Source organism: Arctopsyche grandis, chromosome 12 (assembly GCF_051622035.1).
Source record: "Arctopsyche grandis isolate Sample6627 chromosome 12, ASM5162203v2, whole genome shotgun sequence".
In the NCBI taxonomy this organism is placed as follows: domain Eukaryota; kingdom Metazoa; phylum Arthropoda; class Insecta; order Trichoptera; family Hydropsychidae; genus Arctopsyche; species Arctopsyche grandis.
Window position 1 is genome coordinate 10,519,023 of NC_135366.1, and position 13,386 is coordinate 10,532,408.

The 13,386-nt window shown below is 34.7% G+C and overlaps 1 protein-coding gene across 1 annotated transcript in view; it reads right to left on the minus strand.

Annotated features, from left to right (window-relative positions):
• The window catches only part of SK (small conductance calcium-activated potassium channel), a 216,065-nt gene that overhangs the window by 161,284 nt on the left and 41,395 nt on the right, over window positions 1–13,386 (minus strand).

Sequence of the window (13,386 nt, forward strand, 5' to 3'; positions counted from 1 at the left end):
CTCATAAGACTGTCGGGGTGTCACGTTGCATAAACTATTAATTGAATACTGCAGTTGTGAAAAATGCAAAAAATATTAACTAGTACTTTATAAATACCGGCTTAATTTTAATTTATGCTTTAATTTGATTTAATTTGAAACGCATAATGATATGCCGAAAACAAATTTAAATCCCAATTTTGGAAAAAAATATTTTAATATTTCAATTACAGGTATTTATATTTAATTTATAACAGGTATTTATATTTAATCAATTACAATAGGTGTCTCGATGATGCTCTGAAAAATTACTCTTTAAATTGTTTATCGATGTTTTTGACTAAGAAGGCGTATTGGGGTTTACCTTTTAGGCCTTCCTGGTATATGTATGTACATACATATATGTAAAATAAAATATGGACTAATTTGGCCATCGGTGTCACCTTGAGGAAATGCCGTAATGACAACAAAAAAAGTTTAATTTAATGTACCTATACTACATATTCATAAGTACATTTATAAGTTGGATAAATATTACACGTGTTATATATTATATATGTATATATGTAGAATTACCGACAAACATCTGAAAGAATTGAGCTTAAGCTCATACCAAAAAGCCATTAAAAGCTAATAGAACACGTAACGGAAAAAAGATCCAGTCGTCGTGGTAGGAAAATGTAGATATTATATAACGAAGGACAGCAGCATCTGTTTGCATCTAAAATAAGAATTTCGCTAAAAATAGAAAAAGTGATGTCAAAAAGTTGTAAAAAGGTGATATATGACTATACGATGTCGAAAAATAAAATAAAAAATCGTCGATTTAAAAAAAAATCCCAACCGACCGATTCCCAAAAGAGTAGTAGAAATATTAAATCGAATCGAACGAGGTGAGCGATATTTAAATGTTAGGGGTAGGTCGATTTAGGGGACGTATTAACTCGAATACGATGGGGTCGTAATATCGATTTCGTCATTAATAATGAATTCACGGCTAAAAAATTCACTCGGAACGCGAAGAACAAAATAATAAAAGAAAGTAAAAACGTAAAAACAATAATACATCACGGTCATAAATTACGTACGCACATTATAATTGATTAATCCTGGAGGGAATTAGCGTGCTTTTATAACACTGAGATTAATTTTCGAAATATCCGATCCCGAACGACCCAAAATCGGATTTAATTAAACGACACCGAGCAGTCGAAAAGGACGCGTCGTAATTAACGATAATTAAAACCTGCGAATTATCGACAAATTTTTGTCTCATTATTACACACACATATGTATGTATATGTACGTACATATGTAATACAGTTGTCGAGCCGAGTTTTTTGTATTCGTTAGATGATTATAGTGTCGCGAAAAGCATGTCACATTGAGCTGGCCATGATTAATTATCATTTTTGTACGGTCGTTAGTTAACGTACACGTGAGCGTTTTCCGTTTCGCGTTAATATGTTAATGCGCGATTTTCCTTTTTTTCTGTTGATATTTTTGCCGGATGCGTAATTATTTCGCGCCCTTTTAGTGAAGGGTGCGGGCGAAAGGGCGCACAGGACTATCTTTAATTAATTTGGAGGTTTTCTAATAAATTAAACTTTAATAATTCAGTTGTTGTATCAAATTGGAGTTGATAAGAATAAGTTTCAGTAATTTTAGAAAACGTGTATACGTTAAATATATCTGGAATTATTTTGAATATCATCGATGTGCCAAAGATATGCGAATTTTGTTGGTTCAGCATGAGACAATACATTTGACATAATTTGTTAATGTCAACAGAAACGTCAAAGCAAGGTTGCGTCCTGAATTCTAATATGTTTACGGTCATTTCGATGCGGAAAAATAACTTTCACGCGAAAATCCAATTTCGATGAGTAATTCGTTTTAAAAGTAAAAAGGAAAATACGTAAAACCAAACGACAATTTAACCTAATTAGCATTTGAAAAGTTTCGTTCATAATAGTGATTATGACTCTACGATCAAATTACAGAAAGACAATTTAAGTATTAAATTTTATGACATTTTAAATGATTTCATTTCATTCTTTTGTACAATATATGTATACATATACATACATTTGGAAATAATAACTGGCATATTGCATTACAGGAATCCATATAAAGCATCATCATATTAAATTATTGCAAAAAAAAATTTGATTGAAATAATTTAAATTGCACAATAACAACGACAATTCCATTATTATAAAATAATTGTTCAATTAATATAAAATCAATTGTAAATCAATCGAATTAAATAATAAATATTCAGATGGCATTTTTAAAATTTACAGCAAAAAAATATCTTGACTGTTTACGCGAGCTAGTCGCGTTTACCTGAAATGGTGTAGCCTCAGCCAAGAAGTACACTATCATCGACTGCCAGAGTTGGAGGATGCACGCTGAAGGCAATCGGTCATCGATGACACGTGGTCAGAGAGACGGGGGCCCCTTCGGTGGGGGCTTAGCCCCCTGCGCACCACCGATCCACACAAACCACCTCACGTGTCCGATCGACGATTTTCCTCATTGTACCGGAGAGACGAAAGGGAACGCGCACGTGGGCCTCATCGTACCCACGTGCTTCATATATAATATATAAATATATGTATTTATGTATAGATATATACATATGTTAACACACACATTCACACAAACACAACGATTTAATTTATAATATAATTTACAGGTGTACGTTAATTCAATTTCAATTTGTTAACTTCGTTTATACACTCTTTCCGTCCAACGTATGTATTTAAAAAAGTTCAAATGCAAGTAGAGCGATTATGTTATATGTAGTTCCTGGAATGGAAAACGACATATTTGATTTTTGATTCGGTATTCAATTTATTATCTAGTAATTGATATATATATATATACGTGTAGTTATTTTTATAATGAACGACGAATAAGAATTCGTTTGGATTAAATTAAATAAACGAATGTACATATACACATATGTATTTATCATATATACACAGGTAGTGCTTCTTAAAGTAGTTACATAAATAGAAATTGAATAAAAACTCACTTTAGACACAACGAAGTTAAGTTTTACTATAAAAGTTTAAGTTTTAATTAAAATAAATCTATTATTTTCAGAAAGATATAAAATATAGAGATTGGAACGTATTATTATTAAGAATTTACTTAAAATATGTTAGAAGATATTTATATTGTTTATTGAAGATATTTATTTATATTTATATTGTCTAATCCACACCAGCAACACAATTCAAATGAGGGGTCATGTGTTCATCCCCTGGCCCAGATTTTGTGGCCAGATATGTTTATTTGTTTTAATACACACATACCACATTGTCTTCACAGGTTACCCCAATAGGACACTGTGGCCAGAGTGTGACTCTAAGTCAATCGTATCCTATCTAAGGATTACCAATTTATCTGATATTATTGTTGCAACGGTTCCCCCAAAATTGACAACCTATCCTGTATCTCGCAAATTCGAGCTGGTATCTAGAATTTGTTGATTATTATATAAATATGCTACCTACTTAGAAAAACATTCGCATTTCTCGAAAAGTATTGTCAAATTTGTCCATAGATGTCTTTACGATTTTGTATAAATATAATTGTTAATCGATGTTTGTAATTGATCAGAAAAAGCGCACTGTGTTTACCTGTAAGGCCTTCCTGGTATATACATATGTATATGTAATTATAATAATACATTGATTAGGACATTAACTATTCATATGAATATTTATAATTTTCTTTCTTTTTATTTATTTTTTACATTAAACTTCAAAGCAAACAAAATACGTTTTGTGTTTTTAGCATGTGACAGAATAACATCGTGAAAAATCTATCTAATGGATACTATACAATATTGATATCCAAAGAAATAAGATTGATCATGCGCGGGCGGTTCGCCAAACAATTAATCATTGGTATTTAAAAAAAGTACAAATACGCGGGACATTTTAAAATCCACTTTTACTAGTAGCTTTCGCAACAAAAAATAAAAACGTAATAAACGCTCAAAAATGTTCGCACTTTACGACGAAAGGTATATGAATTTTGTACGCCCGAAAGCATCGAAGACATGCGATACGATAAATAAGATTGGATGGACGATTTCATGCGAGGAGGTCCACTTCGTCTTCTTTTTGTGAGTTACACATTTTACAGCAGGGTATAGTATGTACATACATATACATATGTACATATGTACATATACGTGAGTTCCAGATCAGGGTTTGCGATCAGGGTCCATACCGATCTTGAGGGACCCCTTCACGGGTCGAACGTGCATAAAAAATTGAAAGCTTTTGCATACGTATCGAGGACTAGTACGACCGATACGCAAAATACGTCCTCGTTTTACTCCGACCTCTCTCGTCTTGGACAAAGTCTCAAGGTGTATTTTTTTTTCGTCTCGTTTCCAAGTCTTCAAAAATTTAAGAACGGTGGCGGTCACCATATTAAAAATGAATAAACGACACGCGGTCATTTTTTATTCAAAAGTGACCAATGATCGGCTGGAATCGACCCGGCAACGGTGGCGACTCAATGCGCTCAAATATTTAAGCCCACACAGTTCAAAATAGAAAGTTCGATTTGCGATGTGGCAATGAAAATATTGACGAGAAATGGAAATGAATGGTGTACGAACAGCGTGGACGAATCCGGGCACAGTGTGGACGAACGAAATCGCAATGGCGCCAGACAAAACGAGCATACAATAAAATAAGAAAAGCAATGTAAGTGAAAAACTTGCGGAAAAGTAGCGGAAAGTACGTTGACTCGTATGTATTTTTATTATATTATATTTGAGTGCACTTCGCAGTGTCTTCTTTAGTTGAAAATTTTTACACTAAAATTTGTTGTGCAGTCTCTATATATTCTCTATACAATTCGAAAAATATACGACATTGTCGACGTTTGTCAACATTTAAACTGTTTTGCATAAATTTACAATTACCTCATTAAATATTTTTTATTATACACATTATAGCTTTATTAGAGAATGTAGGTACTAATAAAAAGTCGATAATTTGTTAAAAAAATCATTTTCCTTGTATTAAAAAGTTATTAACGAGCAGTCTAACTCAGCGGTTTTGTTAATGCTAACCACTGAGAAGCTCCTGGGTTTCAGACCTGGGTTTACCTTGATTAAAAGAACGATTGATTCGGGGTATTTCTGTAGTGCTGCTGGCCAGCCTTGGATATTTGTGACACCAAATCCATCGTTTCCTATCAGAGCTTGCCATACATACATATGTACATACAAGTATAATACCATATGTGTCACTCAGGGGTAAAACTGACATCATGGCAGAGTGTAATCATAAATATAAAATGTTACTAAAAATATATTAAGTTTTATTTTTTTGAAAAAATATGTCGGGGCGGGGGGTGGATTTAGCCTCCTTGTTTTTAAAGTCACGAGCCACCCCTGGCCAAAGTGAAATTTAATATAATTCAAATTGTTAAAAAATATAAATATGTAAAAATAATTGAAACTCGGCAAGTCATACAATCAAGCGCTTTCAAAGGAAATTTACATGAAAAATGAAATAATTTGAATTATTTGAGCGTCAAATTACCAGAATTGAATGAAATCGAATCATTCATGAAATTAATATATACTACACATGTATATATACATGTATTCTACATATGTATGTAGATTTATTCGAATTGTAATATAATATTTTTCATTTCCCAAACGATATTGATAAAACATGAATTAAAACGAAACATAATAAATGTACCGAAATTGGTTTGCGGTGGGTTGAAGACTTCTTTGAAAGATGGAAAAACTTTAAAAAGAAGAAATCTAAACGAATTGAACTGAGAAAACGTTACGCTCTTTTCTACCCGTTTATTTAACTGGGGAAATCTTCGGGAAATTAAGTGCCTCTTTAGCTCGGGATATCTTTATATTTCACACAGTTTACATTTAAAATATATATAGATACAATATGGTATTATATGGAATGTTCAATCTATAAGTACATACATACATACATATGTATGTACATGTGTACTACATATTTTGCCCATAGGAAAAGCGCCGGGTTTATTGTAGGATAAAATTGTACCTTTAGGGAATTGTGTCGTAGATGATTGACAGTTTATAAATTGCTGATCAGATTTGCATAAATAAATTACAGAAGATTAGTCGACTTAGTTACAATGACAGGTATCGACAAAATCGATATCGATACTCGAGCAATTTCGGAGCTTAGCGTGCCCGAATTTTCGCGACGAATCGAATGGAAATAAAGCGACGAGCGATTGAATAATTTGTCAAAATTTCGCACGCAAAATAAACGCGACAACTTTTGTATATATGTATCATACATATATGTACATGCACCGTTAAGACATGGTGATATATTATATAATAATAAGCTTGCGAATTTCTTAATAACAAACGACGCGAAAAATATTGAAGAGTGATTCAACTAGAAAGTTTGTTTTTTCGTGGTCTTTCCTTAGTCTTTTTCTTTTCTATGTTGAGCTCGAAGGTTTTCACCCTTATTTTATCTCATAAACCACACGCTCGTTCTTCGGCTATGGTTCTAGTGCACTTCCGACCGCTTTTCTCACCACAAGACATTGGATTAAGGGGTAGAAAACATGCCGCCACAGCATGATTGATGAGTGTTGAAATTTCTTTTGTTATTTTGATATGTCTGACAACGGACTCATTGGATCATTTTTCTCATTTTCCACGTCAAACTTGCCGAACACAATCTATCATCGAGGAAGGAACTTCGTCTAAGTATAAGGATTTTAACATAGTCCTATGATTGTTTTTTTTTTCCTAAAGAAACGCTTGTTATATAAACGATTTTAAAGTAAATATTCTGTGCGAAAATAAGCCGCGGAGAAAAATACTCGCAATTATATAAATCATGTTGAGACTTTATCGACGTTCATATTGAAATGATTTTTAATTTTGTTGTGTCTAAAATGTAGAAATAATTATGTACAAGCTCGTTGATAAAACAAACAAAATTTTCAGGTTAGTAGGTTAATAGTTGCCAAGGAAAACAATTCAAATATGTATGCTATTGAAAAAAGGCAAGTGAAATTATGTTTTTATAGGCATGTCTTTTCCATTCAATTCGATTATAAATACCACTTTTTTCGAAACACACATATGAAAAGTGTCCATTTTAGTTATTATTTTAATATAAAAATTTAGAATTCAAACGAATTATTTATTCACGATTCAACAAAACGCACACACCCATCACGGTACATACAGTCGAATTTGGTAACAGCTTGTATTAAATAGATTCAATACCCCTGTCCAGAGCATATTGATGTCTCAAAAAAATGGTACATAATTTTAAAACAGTGAAAAAAATGCTTACGGTTTCCGATTCAAGAACTGTGTGAAAAAAATTGAAGTAAAAAAAACAATAGAATTAAATTCAACAGAAACAAAACACGCATGTTTTTCAAACAAATTCAAATACATTGAAAATGAAACGAAACGACAAAATTCATAATGAAATGGGAACGGAAATTGAATGCGATACAACGGGGAATATTGCATTTCCGGGCGAAAAATATCGTCAATTTTAATTATGAAGGTAGACATTTTGGGGATGTAATAAAATTGTCATAAATTACGCATATCATCGAGTTTGATTAATAATGCATGTATTTCATTAATTTGAATATGATGAAATACACGATGGAAGTTATTGTAATCGTTAAAAATTTAGATCACCTTTGAATAACCTTCAAAGTTTTGATTAGCTTACGAGACTAAATTGATAAGACTCGATATAAATTTGGCGACGAAAATAAATATGTCGCAATATTCACGACCACACTTCCGGCCCATAATTAAATACGGTACAATTATACGAAGAAACAAATATAATGTAATAACAAATATAATATTTATATATATTATGATGTAAAAAATTATAAATAAAAAATGTTTAGTGTGTATTATTGTTGTACAAAGTGTACAGTTGTACATTCAAGAAAACTTGCATTTTTTATGTATGTTCAATAACTAAATATGTGTATGTATGTATAAAAGTAATAAATTAAAATGTTTTTATTTATAACTACGACATTTGTGTTAAAATATAAAACGAAGTTTCTTTTTGAATATATGTATGTATGTATGTACACACACGTTTTGTAAGATCAACTTTTTAATATGTTTGCTAAAGTTTATAGATTAACAATAAAACATTTTTGTAAAATAAAAAAAAAATAACCACTACATCCGTAGCTGATAAAATATGTGTTGTTAACATAATTTAGTTCTTTAAAAAAGCATTTAAAAATCAAAAAATAGATTAACAATGATATCAATTTCGTTTTATATTAATCAAAAATTCTTCAAGAGTACCACTTAAATATCAAAATAAAATAATATGTAAAAAAAAGTACGTTACGTTTCGTATAATTTTTTTTTGAGTCATAAAACACCTACGTATAAACATATACATGTATAAATTAACACGAAAAAAATAATATAAACGTAATAATTGTGCCAAAAAATTAAATATAAATGCGTTAAACTTGGTTAAGTACATTTGAAGAGTTTGATTTCACAATAATAATTTATGTATTTCACAAAAAGTATCAATATATGTACGTGAAAATTTTCAAAATATTAAGATGTAAATATATTTACAATATATTTTTCATGTGGACCATAGTGTCATGACTAAAGCCCTGAGGGGGCTAAAGCCTGAGGGGGCTGTCTATTGTTCAAATGTTGTAAATGCATTGTTTAAGGTTTGCCGAACCTTTTTTACAAAGGATTTACAACAATTGAACAATAAACGGCACGCTTCCGGTCCTACCTCTAGTCATGACAGGTAACCCTAAACCGAGACTATGGCTACAAAAATCTAAACACAGTATACAATTTAGCTATAAAAATATTAATTGATATAATAAAAATAGAAGAAATTTTTCAATTCCAACCAGGATTCGAACCGACGACCTCTGCAATTGTAAACAATCGCTCAACAGTTCGCCAAAATAATAATAAGATTTCACATCAACGTGAATATGTATATAGTTCAGTGTTGCAAGCAACTGAGAGGTTCCGGATTCATATACCCGGTTAGAAAATCTCAGCTGAAAAGAGCCATAAATTGTACGATTTGAAATATGTGAATGTAAATAGATTAAAAATGTGATATATAAATAGATTAAAATACATATAGATATGCGTATTTGATTACTGTGTCAAATCGAGGCAGCCTGTCACGCACTATGTTAAAAATGAAGTAAATAAATAAGTAGGTAATATTCAAAAGGAAATTGTACAAACCTAGTGGACTATCGCAATGAACGTATGCAGCGAGGTGTGGGAACAATTAATGGTACAATATACAATGTAGTAAGTATAGCAATCGACTGTATATACGAAGTGTGTGGGTGTAGGGCGCGCGCGCGAGGCTCCACAGGTCGCCCGACATGTTGTGCACGCCGGGGGCGCTTCAGCCGCCGGGCGAAGCACCCTAGCTGGAGGGGTGTCGTGGCGCGGCGGGGGTGGGGAGGGGGACGGGGGGTTACGTGCCTCGGTTGAGGGGGCGCGCGCTCGCGGCTGCGGTCAGGGGCGCAATGGGGCGCGTCTGTGGGCCATGGTGTCGGCGGGGCCCCGCGAGCGACCGCCCTCCCCGGCGGCCCACAGTCGACTGCTGCTGTCACAGGAGACTCCGATACGCCCCCCTCGCGCGCGCAGCACCCCCTCTACACCCCCTCCCCCACGCCACCCCTTTGCCGTTATCGCCCTCTCACTCCCGCAGGCTCACAGGGCGTTCCCAATCAATCTGACGGGGACGCGCTACTAGGAAAATTCCCTACCCCCCTCTTCGCCCCCACAGAATGCACAAAACACGCATTCGTCATTTTCGAAAATTTGAATCTATTTCAACCCGATGATGTATCATCCGGTGTATTATAAGTAGTGAGCGGACCCAAAGCGCGCCGTTCATTGTTCAATTGTTGTAAATGCTTTGTTAAATAATAATACTAATAATAATAATAAAAATAATAGCTTTTATTCCAGACGATGAGGAGAATAGTGCAATCCCCAACGCCCATATAAATAATATATAGATAATAAAAAAAGTATTGAAAAATAGTAAACAAAAAATAAATAAATAAATACATAAGTAAATATATAAATATTACTGATAATAAATAATAATAATGATAATTATAATAAATAAGTCTAATAATAATAAATAATAATAATTTTATGTCTATTCAAGGCGGTCGGTGTAGCAGTTCCATCCATCGAACATACAATGAAGAATGCAAATGAGAAGATGCAGCAGCAAGAAGACAATTAGGCGATAAAAATATACGAAGACGTAGAGAGGCCGCTCTCATTCTGAGAATGGCTTCAAAGTGAGGCACATGCCCTTCTACAAACATTTGCGACGCGCTACAGCTCCTAGGTAACCCGAAAAGAGCACGGTAACAGTTGTTGTATTGTACTTTTATCTTCCTCATCGTCTCCCGCTTGTATCTGGTCCATAATTCACCAGTATAGAGGCTAGTACAAAATTAAATAAATAATTGTCTCTTAACCTCTACACTGGAGTGGAAAAATCGTCTAGCCAGCATATTTGCCCTTACACAAATGGCTCTTCTTTGTCTTTCGATGTCACGGTCATCAGATAGATCCTCCGTCAGCAAGTGTCCCAGATACTTGACTTCCCTAACAGTTTCAAGATTATTGTTAAAGGTTTGCCGAACCTTTTTTTTTGCACTCTATCTTTGTAAATAGAGCTAAACCGCCCCGATTCCTGGAAAAAGCACGCTCTCTATTCGCAGTCTAATTATAAGCATCAGAGATCTGGAGCGGAGCAGGAGGGCGAAGCAACGAGTTTTTGCACGGAGCAGGAGCGGAGCCGGAGCACGAAAATTTGTAGTGCTTCACTGCTCCGATATTTTGTTTTTTATTATTATTTTTTACATATATGCAGTGGCGGCTCGTCCATGCGCACTGCGGTACTGCAGCACCCCCAAGGAAATTGAGAAAAATTTAATATTATTATATACATACATAAATGTATGTATATTATATGAAAATATCAATATTATTTAAGCGTGTATTAAGCTCGCCCGCACACCGATACATCCAATAATGATCATTCATCGCGGTACTAATATCAGAAAATGAGGCATCGTTTATGTTTTTTGCAGTACGGTTTTCGTTGGAATATGCCGAGTGGGCTAAGGAGGGGCACGGGGAGGGAGCTCGCGCTAGAAGCTTGGTCTTGTACTGCCACTCCCGGCTGTACGAGACGTATTTTGCGTCGTATGCGCGCGCCCGAAACCTCTCAATTGTCCTCATTCCTTCTGCTTTCGCCTTTCCTTCTACACCTCTTACACTTTCTACATTTCTACTCTTCCGTCTAAACCTCACTGTAACAGTTTTATTTCTTCTAATTTATTTGGCAAACTTATTTTTTCAAAAGCGATATTTGCACCTATTTTCGAAACAGAATCATGGCTCTAACTGTTAATTAAGTGTATCAAAATCAAGAGAAGTTGAATCAATATTTTCAAGACCTTAAATCTTTTTCCGAAAATGCCGATAAAACAATAACAGATTCTACCAATTTACTGAATACATTAAATGATGACAATTTTTTATTTTGGTTAGAACTTTTTCACAAATTAATACTGCATGTAGAAATTATTTACAACCAAATGCAATCTAGTAATATCGATGCATTTTGAATTAAAGAAAACTTTTATTCAAAATGCTTTACTAATGCCATTATACAAATACGAGATTATTATAGCGAATTGTCTTCATCTCAGTATCAAGAAGCCAAAAATATGTGCGATGTTATTATTAAGGATATCAAAGAGAAATGTCCATTTTCTAATCGATTAATAGCTGTGAAATTATTTAATAAAGAAAATTTTGAAAAGTACTGAAAGAAAATGCCAATGGAAGATCTACTACTAACCGTTGAATCATATCCAATCATATATATAAAGACGGTAATCTGTGTGTGTGTGGGTGTGTGTGTGGGTGTGTGTGTGGGTGTGTGTGTGTGTCCTAACTCTCGCCGAACATGATGAATCAACCAGTATGGGGAACAAAATTTTTTTTTTTCACATTTTTCATTTTTTCAGTTTTTTCATTTTTTTCATTTTTTCAGTTTTTTCATTTTTTTCATTTTTTCAGTTTTTTCATTTTTTTCATTTTATCAGTTTTTTCATTTTTTTCATTTTTTATATTTTTTTCATTTTTTCAGTTTTTTCACTTTTTTCATTTTTTCAGTTTTTTCATTTTTTTCATTTTTTTCATTTTTTCAGTTTTTTCTTTTTTTCAGTTTTTTCATTTTTTTCATTTTTTCAGCTTTTTTCATTTTTTTCATTTTTTCATTTTCATTTTTTTCATTTTTTCAGTTTTTTTCATTTTTTTAGTTTTTTCATTTTTTCAGTTTTTTGATTTTTTTCATTTTTTCAGTTTTTCAGTTTCCCAGTTTTTTCAGGCCCCGGGGTGCAGAAGGCATTGGGGGCGCTGGGGGCGAAGCCCCCGGGGTGCCGGAGGCATCGGGGGCGCTGGGGGCGAAGCCCCTGGGGTGCCGAAGGCATTGGGGGCGCCGGAGGCGCCGGCGGCGCTGGGGGCAAAGCCTCCGGGGTGCCGGAGGCATCGGGGGCGCTGGGGGCGAAGCCCCCGGGGTGCCGAAAGCATTGGGGGCGCCGGAGGCGTCGGCGGCGCTGGGGGCGAAGCCCCCGGGGTGCCGGAGGCATCGGGGGCGCTGGGGGCGAAGCCCCCGGGGTGCCGAAAGCATTGGGGGCGCCGGAGGCGTCGGCGGCGCTGGGGGCGAAGCCCCCGGGGTGCCGAAGGCATCGGGGGCGCTGGGTGCGCTGCGGGCGCCGGAGGCGTCGGCGGCGCTGGGGCCGAAGGCCCCGGAGCGACGGAAGCGCCGGGGGCGAAGGCCCCGGGGTGCCGGAGGCGTCGGCGATACACAAAATGTAATTCGTAATTCGTAATCACTTCGTAATTTGTCATTCGTAATTCGTGCATCAATTTCTTTCCGAAACCAGTCGATTCAATATCTTTAACTTTATTTTTATTCGAGTTTCAATTCCTTTTCGAAACCACCCGTTGAAATCAACGGGTCTAACACTAGTGCTAGATAAAGAAAAACTTCAAACTGAATTAGAAGTGTTTTACTCAAGGAAAGAAATGCATAGTATTAATGATTTATTAATATTTTTAAAACTTATTTTTTCAATCAATTTATGTAAAGTTCGTGTGGAAATAACAAAACTTATTCAAATTCTGCTTACAACTTTAACTACCTCAGAGCCAGAACGGTGTTTTTCATCAATAAATAGAATAAAGACATATGTACATATGTATATGTATAAGAAACACAATGGTTCAGGAAAGATTGA